The sequence below is a fragment of the Peromyscus maniculatus genome, chromosome 1, assembly GCF_049852395.1.
Source record: "Peromyscus maniculatus bairdii isolate BWxNUB_F1_BW_parent chromosome 1, HU_Pman_BW_mat_3.1, whole genome shotgun sequence".
Taxonomy (NCBI): Eukaryota; Metazoa; Chordata; class Mammalia; order Rodentia; family Cricetidae; genus Peromyscus; species Peromyscus maniculatus.
Window position 1 is genome coordinate 97,959,635 of NC_134852.1, and position 9,419 is coordinate 97,969,053.

Genomic DNA, 9,419 nt, shown 5'->3' on the forward strand with positions numbered 1-9,419 from the left:
GGGTGGAGTTTGTAGCACGACTATTAGGGTGTTTGGCTATCCCATCACCAGAGTAGGTCAGTTCCAGCTGTCTCTCGACCATTGCCAGCAGTCTATTGTAGGGGTATCTTTGTGGATTTCTGTGGGCCTCTCTAGCACTTTGTTTCTTCCTTTCTCGTGTGGTCTTCATTTACCATGGTCTCCTATTCCTTGTTCTCTCTCTCTCTCTCTCTCTCTCTCTCTGTTCTTGATCCACCTGGGATCTCCCACTCCCACAGGCTCTCTTTCCCTTGACCCTCCCCCTTCATTACTCCCACTCATGTCCAGGCAGTTCATGTAGATCTCAGCCTTGGGGGAGGCTTTGCCCTGGAGGAGGTAGGAATAGGGGGTTAGCTGGGGGGAAGGGGAGGGGGCAGGAGCGGGGAGAACAAGGGAATCTGTGGCTGATATGTAGAACTGAATGGTATTGTAAAATAAAATAAAATAAAAAAGAATACTATGTACAAATTTAATAAATAATAAAATTAACTATGTTCTTCAAAGATAATTTAGGTGCAGAATATAGTAAACACTTCTAGAAAGACTGTCCATATGAGGAAACTAGCTTTATACTAGGACACTCCTTAATGAACATAGTTTTAAAATGGCCTATCACGGCTTTATGGTTATACCCATAGATCTGTACATTTCTCAACCATCACTCAAGAAGCTCTAACTTACAGTAGATAGTTGTTAAAACAGATAACTAAAACTTTCTGAGATGAATAGAATAAGAGTCAACAAAATGTTTAGTCATAAGGGAACAAAAAACTTTACACTACACCTCCAGTCCCCAAGGTTCAGGGATCATTTCAAAAGAGAGCTGGAAAGAAAGGGAGGTTTGGATGTGGAGGATGACTGCAAGGAAGCAACTTCTGGCCCTAGAGGAACAGTTGCACATATGAAGTCCTAGAGGTTGTGACAGCATGCATACAAGCTATTCAGTCCTAACCCAGACCAATTCTCAGCATGGAAAGAGGAGTTGAAATTTAAATTCTATCCCTAGAAGAGGAGGATTGTCAATTCTCAGTTACTGGGGGAAAAGGGGTCAGTTTTCTCTAAGAGTTTAGTACCAGTAAGTTAAGCACTCTCTAACAGCAGATCACAGTGCAAGAGATTTGGGCAGCACCCATTGGTCTTGAAGAGTTATAATAAAAAAAGCAAAACATTGAGTGATCGAAAAGTCAGTTAGATCCAGGAAAAACTGGGACATGAATGGGATAAAATAACTGTATGAAAATCAAACTCTCAAGGAATTAATGAAACCTCAATAAGTAAATAATCATCATAGAAACATTGGCTTAGTAAGATGTTCTTTATAAACTGCAGGTTCCCAGGAAGGTATACAAATTAATCATGGTTTCTTTTATGTGTGTTATTCATGGTATTACTAAAAACCTAGATAACAGAATAATATTTTTAATACTCATTTCAACAGCTATAATATATTATTCTCCTAAAATTATTCTATTTTCTTATATTTTTATTAATATGTAACACATCAAAATTCCAGGTCAGTGAGAGAAGTTAATTTAAGAAACAAATCTAGTGGATGGTTGGTGTTACAAGTGACTTTTTTCTTTGTGGCAATAAAAGTCTCATAGATTTGAACTAAGATACTGATTTTTCTAATGCATGAACATTCTCTAGGCTTTAAGCATGACCATATAAAATTTGCAATTAGTTCATGAATTATGATGTTTAAAATCATCTTTTACTCTAAGACATTATAATTTCTTAATTTAGAATATATTCAAACTTAAAAATTGTAAGGCTGTTATATATTACTGGAAATTAGCTTTTATCTAGATTTCCCATCTTCAAATACTTCACATTTCAGACATCAGAAATAGCAAAGTTGAATATTAATCTAATAATTATGTCTAGTTTCTTTTTATGTTCCTCTTGTTATTCATGTATACCAGGAAGTGTACTTTATCCTATTCTCACTTCTAGAATTGAATGATGTATGAAGGGGTCAGGTTTGATGGAGAGTAGCCATGTTCCATTTGTCTTCTGTAATTTGAAAAAATTCAGTCTAGTTTTTCCATTAAGAGCTTTGGTAATGTTGAAGAACATAACATAGTAAATTATTTAAGGACATATGCCTTTATTTATGATTCTCTGCACATTATTCACAGTTGTATCTATGTTTCCATGCCTGGTCCACATGCTATAGAATAATCATCTTCACAAGAACTCCACATTAACTTGTCTTTACTATTTTAGTGGGTCACAAATCATTATTATTTTAATTTAGCTTTATCCAATTTTGAGGCCTCAGGGAGCAGATGCTTGGTTGAAAGTACACTTATAAAATATTCTGACTACCTGGAAATGAAAGAAACAGTGGAAGAGATAAATAAGTAAATGAGCACAAGGGAAGATGGTGGATAACATGAGGGAAATAAAATTCTCTGTGTATATGAACAGACTACAATGAAATACTAACTAAAGAAAATTTGAACTGAAGATCTTCATTTATGTCTTGACTATTCAATTCACACACCAATTTGCTATGTGTTTTAGGTAATTCACGCCATGATTCATACAGACTTGTGATGTAAATTGTTTCTTAGTGTTTGCTTATAAAGTATCACTCACAGGCTCATGTTTTCACACTTTGTCTCCAGATGATTAAGTTGTTTTTATGAGCCTTTGGACTCATTACAAAGGGAGGTATAGCTTGTGAATGGAGAAAAGTAAGGAAATTTCCTGATGCTTAGAGCCTAGCCCTTGTTCTAGTGCTGTCAGCCACCTGGACAACCAGCATGTGAAGGGACACTGGAAATCCTCTCCAATTTGGAAAAGCCTCTGTAGATATAAGGCCTTTCCTAACATGTTGGACTAGTACCTTCTGAAACCAAGAGCCAAACTGAATCCTCCCCCGCCCCCATAAGTATTTGCTGTCAGGTTTTCTAACATAGCCACAAGAAGAGTTCTAAAATGAAATAATCACATTATATATTTGCTTTGTGTTGTCTTCTTTCTTTCCAGGAATCTCTAGATTCAAGAAATATCCAACATGTTCTTACTCGAACAATCCTAAAGTAGGCATAACTAACTTTTCACATTTCTGTGATCACACCATCCTTTTAAGAATCTTCCACATTGGCCGGGCGGTGGTGGCACACACCTTTAATCCCAGCACTCAGGAGGCAGAGGCAGGCGGATCTCTGTGAGTTGGAGGCCAACCTGGTCTCCAAAGCGAGTTCCAGGAAAGGCACAAAGCTACACAGAGAAACCCTGTCTCGAAAAACCAAAAAAAAAAAAAAAGAATCTTCCACATAACAAAAGAAGAGTTCTTTATATTCCTTCCACCTCATAGATAGTATATGTGCCAAAGGATCTTGCCTAAAATTTGTGTATATCATTTTCCTTTTATTTTTCATGTGGTTACGTGTTTCATTGAAAGCATTTATTTCATTTAAGCTAATTCACATCAATTTTAAATACATTTTGTTCTAACCCTTTGATGAGACATTTTGCACAATTAGAAAAATATGTTTCATCAAAGTAAAAGATATATAAGACTATCATGAACAAGAAGTCCTTAAATTTATGTCTTGGTCTAGGTCCCTGGAGCAATTGAGGGAGCCATGTAGGTATCTGAGGACCATGCTGTCATTGGAGTCATTTCAATCTTGGTGGCATGAGCATCCATCTGTGGCAGTGGTGACATTCTGATCTGTGATGTTGCCAAGGACCATGTCTGGGTCCATAGCCCTATGGAGGTCAGGATCTGTGTTAGTGTCCCTGGCTCATCTTGCCACTAAGTGCCATGTTGATGCACAGTATCTGGGCCACAACCTGTAACCACATTGGTATCTGAGGGCTATCCTGCTACTAGAAGGGTCAGTTTGATTTGGGTGGCCAGTGCTGTCAACAGAGGTCATGCCATCATCCAGACCTGGGCTGTGGCCAAGGGCCATGTCTAGTTTCATAGCCCTGCCCCAACCAGGGTCTTTGTTGATGCCTATAGCTCCTGAGACCATCAAAGAATCTGATATGCCAGGGGTCTGGGCTACCATGGTGTCTGTGGGCTGATTTGAGGACCATGCTGGGTGCCCTGGACTGCCACCTGGGGCCATGCTGACATCTAGGTCCAGGCTGATGCCTAGAACCCTGTCTGGGTACATGATCCTCCCACAGCCAATGTCTGTATTGATGTCTGTGGCCCATGTTGCCACTAAAGACCATATAGATCCCTGCAGTCTGGGCCACAATCTGTGGCCATGAGGGTATCTGAGGACTATGTGGCCACTAGAGTCATGCTGATTTGAGTGGTCTGACTGTCACCCAGGCCATGGTGTCCTCTGGGCCAGGGCTGCTGCCAAAAGTGTCATGTCTGGATATGTGGCCCTACAGCAGCCAGATTGATACTCTTGGTTCCTATTACCACTGAGGGCCATGAAGATGATCAGGGTCTGGTCAGCCACCTAAGACCATGTAAGTGTCCAAGAACCATGCTGCTGCTGGAGCCATACTATTCTGTGTGACCAGTGCTACCATCTGGGGCCATGGAAACATCTGGGAATGGGCCACTGCCTAGGGAATTGTGTTTCAGACAAAAAAATAGCTGAAAGGTGGTGGAAAGCTGAGAAGTCTTTGATATCAGATATGGAGATACAAAATATAGACTTTGCTCTGCTGCTTTTCTGTTTTGCTTGTTCCACTATTTTCTCACTATGTTTCTTCCCATCCCATCTGAATGGTAATGTACATTCTGTACCATTATGTGTTAGAAGTATGTGATCGCATTTTGATTTGATGGGGGATTACAATTAAAAAAATGGCATGAGTCTCAGGGACTTTGAATTTTGGAATTTTAAGTGGTGTTGAGAATGTGAAAGACTATAAGTTTGAACTGAAATTAGACTGAAAAAATTTTGAATTATGATATTTCTAAAAGTCTATGGGGTCAGGGAATGGAATGGAATGTTTGAATGAGAGTTTCAACCATAGGGTCATATAGTTAAATGCTTAGTTATCAGAGAGTGGCACTGTTTGAAAGAGGTGAGGAGGTATGGCTTTGTTAGATGAAGTGTGTTAATGAGGATGGGCTTTAAGGTTTCAAAATCCTAAGCCAGGCTTTTTTGAAACAGAGATCCTCTCTGTTTTCTGAGGATCTGGATGTAGAGCTCTTAGATAGTTCTCCAGCACCAAGTCTGCATGCATGCCACCATTCTGCCTGCCATGATAATGTTTAACTAAACCTTTGAAACTGTAAGCAGAACCCCACTAAATGTTTTCTTGTGTGAGAGTTGCAGTGATCATGCTAACTGTTTAAAACAGCAAAAGAACAATGTCTAAGACACATACTAAATCAAAAGGGGAGGTAAGCCTGGAGAAAGAAGGAAACAAAGGCTCTATTGTTAGTATAAACTGGATGGGAAAGACTGCTTTTTAGTGTATATTATCTTCTGGAGACATTGTTTTAGCAAAATGAGCATTGGATGATCTAAAAAAATCCAGTTTCTATTAATTTTCTATAATATTATTCTCACTTTCAATTGTGTTAAGGACATTCTATTATGGAAAAGTTGGGTCAGCTGTGCCAACTCATGATTTCATTCACTATTTGTATATTACATTGGCTACATTATAAGTAACCACCACAGTTAACATGACTACAGATGATCTAATTGAACACTATGACTGATCATTACAGTAACCACTACAGCTGACTACAATAGTACCAACTACAATTTACCATTATAGCTGACCATAGTGAGCACCAGAGATAACTATCACACAGCTAATTATCACGGTTATCATTGCAGCTAATCCTTACACTGTCCATCTCAGTGTCCACTTTACCTGACCACTGGTGACCACTGTAACTGATGAACCGGTCTAAGGACAAATGTAACCACCAGAACTGACTACCAAAGATGACCAGAATATTGATGATTATGGTTTTCCATCACACTAGACACTACAAATGATCACCACTGAGACCACCAGAGTGACAAATATGGAATATGGCTGATCATCACAGTGACCATTATGAATTACCATCACAGTGAACTAATATGGTAATATTTTATTTGTGCTGAAATGTGATTTTATTGTATGTTAATAAATAAAGTTGCCTAGGTATCAGAGCTAAAAGCAACCCATTTAGCAAAAGTCCAGGGCCCTTAATCTGAACATATGCCAGGCAGAGTATCTGTGTGGGCAAAGACATAGCCAAGTGGTGACCTGAACCTTCAATCCCAGTACCAACCATAGAGACATGGAAGTCTGTATAGACAGGCAGTGATGAGGAAGTCATGTGGTTGGGTTTAGAGCCAATGAGGAGGCAGAACAGAAAGGCAATAAAAAGAGATACCATAACAAGACACTGGACCTTGCTTAGGCTTTTGAAAACCTCTAAGATTACCCCCATTGACACATTTCCTACAACTAGGCCAAAACTCCTAATCCTTCTCAAGTAGTGTTACTCCTTGATGATGAAGTCTTCAAATACATGAGTCTATGGGAGCCATTCTTCTTGGAACCACCACAACTACTATAACAGACCATCAGAGTGACCACTAAAACTCATCTCCATAGTGACCATGACAATGGACCAATACAAATGAAGACAATAGTGACCACCTCAGCTGACTACTATAGCCGACCACTACAACTCACCAAAACAACTAACAGACCAATATGACTGATTATCACAGTGACCAACCACCACATGTGACCATCATATTGACAACCATAACTGACCTCTATAACTAACCATTTATATTGACTCTAGCTGACCATCACCACTGACCTTCACAATAAACACTATAACTGACCCCCACAGTGACCATGACAACTGACTTCCATAGTTTCCACTCTATATGACCATTACAACTGCCACCATAGTGACTGCAACAGCTACCACTACAAGAGACCACAGTTGAGACCCCTCTGGCTCACCACTACAGTGACCATAACAATTGGCCATTCGACTGAACACTATGAATGACCACCAAATTGACCACTATAACTGACATCTATACACAATATTAAAAACCCTAGTTGACTACTATAGCTGACTATTACAACAGACCAAAATAGAGATCACCATGCTTACTATCACAGTGACCATTACAGCTGATCACCAAAGTGTTCACCATGGCTGACCAACATAGTGACCAAGACAATTGGCATCCATAGTGGTTGCTACAACTAACCAATATAGCTGACCACCACAGTTGACCATAGTGAACACTATAATAACCAAAGTGACCATGACAATTGATCTCCAAGTGACTATTACAACTTTCCACAATACTAAGAAAAATAGCTGATCACCACAATGACCTCCAAAGCTCACAATCTAAATGACTACTACATTTGACCACTAGATCTGACTGTAATTGTAACAACCACAGCTGATCACTACAACTGATTATTTAAATGAACACTATAACAGACTGTCACAGTGACAATGACAACTGAACACAATAGTAACAACTATAACTGACCAGTAAAGCTGACCAAAATAAGCATCACAGATAACTGTCACACAGCTGACTGTCATATAAATGACTACAGTTGACCATTACAACTGACATCTCAGTGTCCTTTTCCACTTAAAAATTTAATTTTGTTGTATTATATTATGTATTTTAATGTGTAAGAATAATTTGACTGAATAGTCTGTGTATCATGTGTGTGTGTGGTACCAGAGGAAGAGAGAGAGGCCTTTGAATAACATGGGACTGGAGTTGAAGACATTTGTGAACCAAGTTTGGGTGCTGAGAATTGAATCCAGATTCTCTGGAAGAGCAACCAGTACTCTTAATCACTAAGCTATATCTCTATTCCCTCTTCCACTTATAATCATGGGTCCTCTTAGTCAGCAGCCTCCTCTTGATTGCTCAATCCCTTGTTCTACTCAAGAGAGCAAACCAGCCACAACAACATCATCAAATCAAACCATATGTAGGAATACAATAAAAATGCAGTTAATAATACACATGCCACTACACTAATGACCATAGAAAGGAGCATAGGTAAAGACAGAATATATTAAGACATTAAAATCTAATAAAGGAAAAACAATAATAATGTACTTAAATATGATAAAAAGAAGCCTGAGGAAAGGACAATGAAAGATACAGCCAACTGTTAAAAAGGAATGCATATGAGGAAGAACCAGAGAAAAGAAAGAGATGAAAAAATAAATTAAAGATTGAAAATATGAAATGAAATCTGGGAACAGTGTGGAACAATATGAGAAAGAATAAGAAATCAAAATTTGTCCTTTTAACTGAGATACTTGGGTTGGATCAGAGAATTCTCTTTCCTGTTCCTGTGATTAATGATTGGAACTCTGTAGCTGCTTTCTTCTGAACTGTTCATCTTTGCTTTAGGAGGCCTCCCTACCTCACAGTGTTTGAATGAGAGGCTAGTATGTGTCCTTACACATTATGATGATACTGTGCACATAAATCTGTATTTTGATGTTGCATAGTAATTTGGATGAATTGAATTATCAGAAAACTAAACAGAAGCAGATGTATATAAGAATCAAAATAATAAGTAAAGTATTAGCTGCTAGTGTGAGCCAGGAGGTTCATGATGAATTTTGATTTTATCTTTAATTGGATTTGTTGAAAAGGTATTTCAGGAAGCAGATTATCTGTGTTAGAGTTTGCTAAAATAGCAGAAGGGAAACCACAGAGGGAAGAGATGGTGGTCATTTAGCAATGGAACCATTGAGTAAAGAATGCAGTCTGGGAGGAGTTGGATTTTGGAGTAAATGGGCACAGACAACCCAATTCATCAGCAGGGTCCAATGCAATAGAGAAGTATTATAAAAAGAAAACCAGTTCCTTTGATTAAACATATCCTTCAGAATAGTGTTTTACAATTATGTAAAGTGCATCTCAAGGGGGTTTTGTTGGGTGGGTGAGACTGGGGAGCACCCGTTATGTTATCTGTCATGTCAAGTGGATAGGAAGGAGTAAGGAAACATGTTTCCCTGTACATTTTGCTTTCCTCTTGGACAATGTCACAACCAACACGATAAGTGTGGATCAATTACTCTTCAGTTTGACTATTTGAATCAATGAAGCTTGACTCAAAATATCCAGGGTCTGCACTCAGCTAATTACATAGTCCAAAGATAGGTATATCCCAAACCAGAGAGAATCACCAGAGGTCAGAGGTCAGTGTTGGGCCAGGATAAGCAGCAGCAAATGTAGGGTGAGCCCTGGAGGGCACATGGTCTAAGTCATATTTCCATTTGACTCACATTACCACATGCAAAGTTGCATTTCCTAGAGGACACTGAATCAGACAGTCTTTCCTTTATGTGTTTTAGGAGAATTATCATCATGGCAGGGATTCTGAAGAGAATTCATCCCTGTGAGTGGGAATGGAGTTTCACAACTGAGAACTGGGGACTC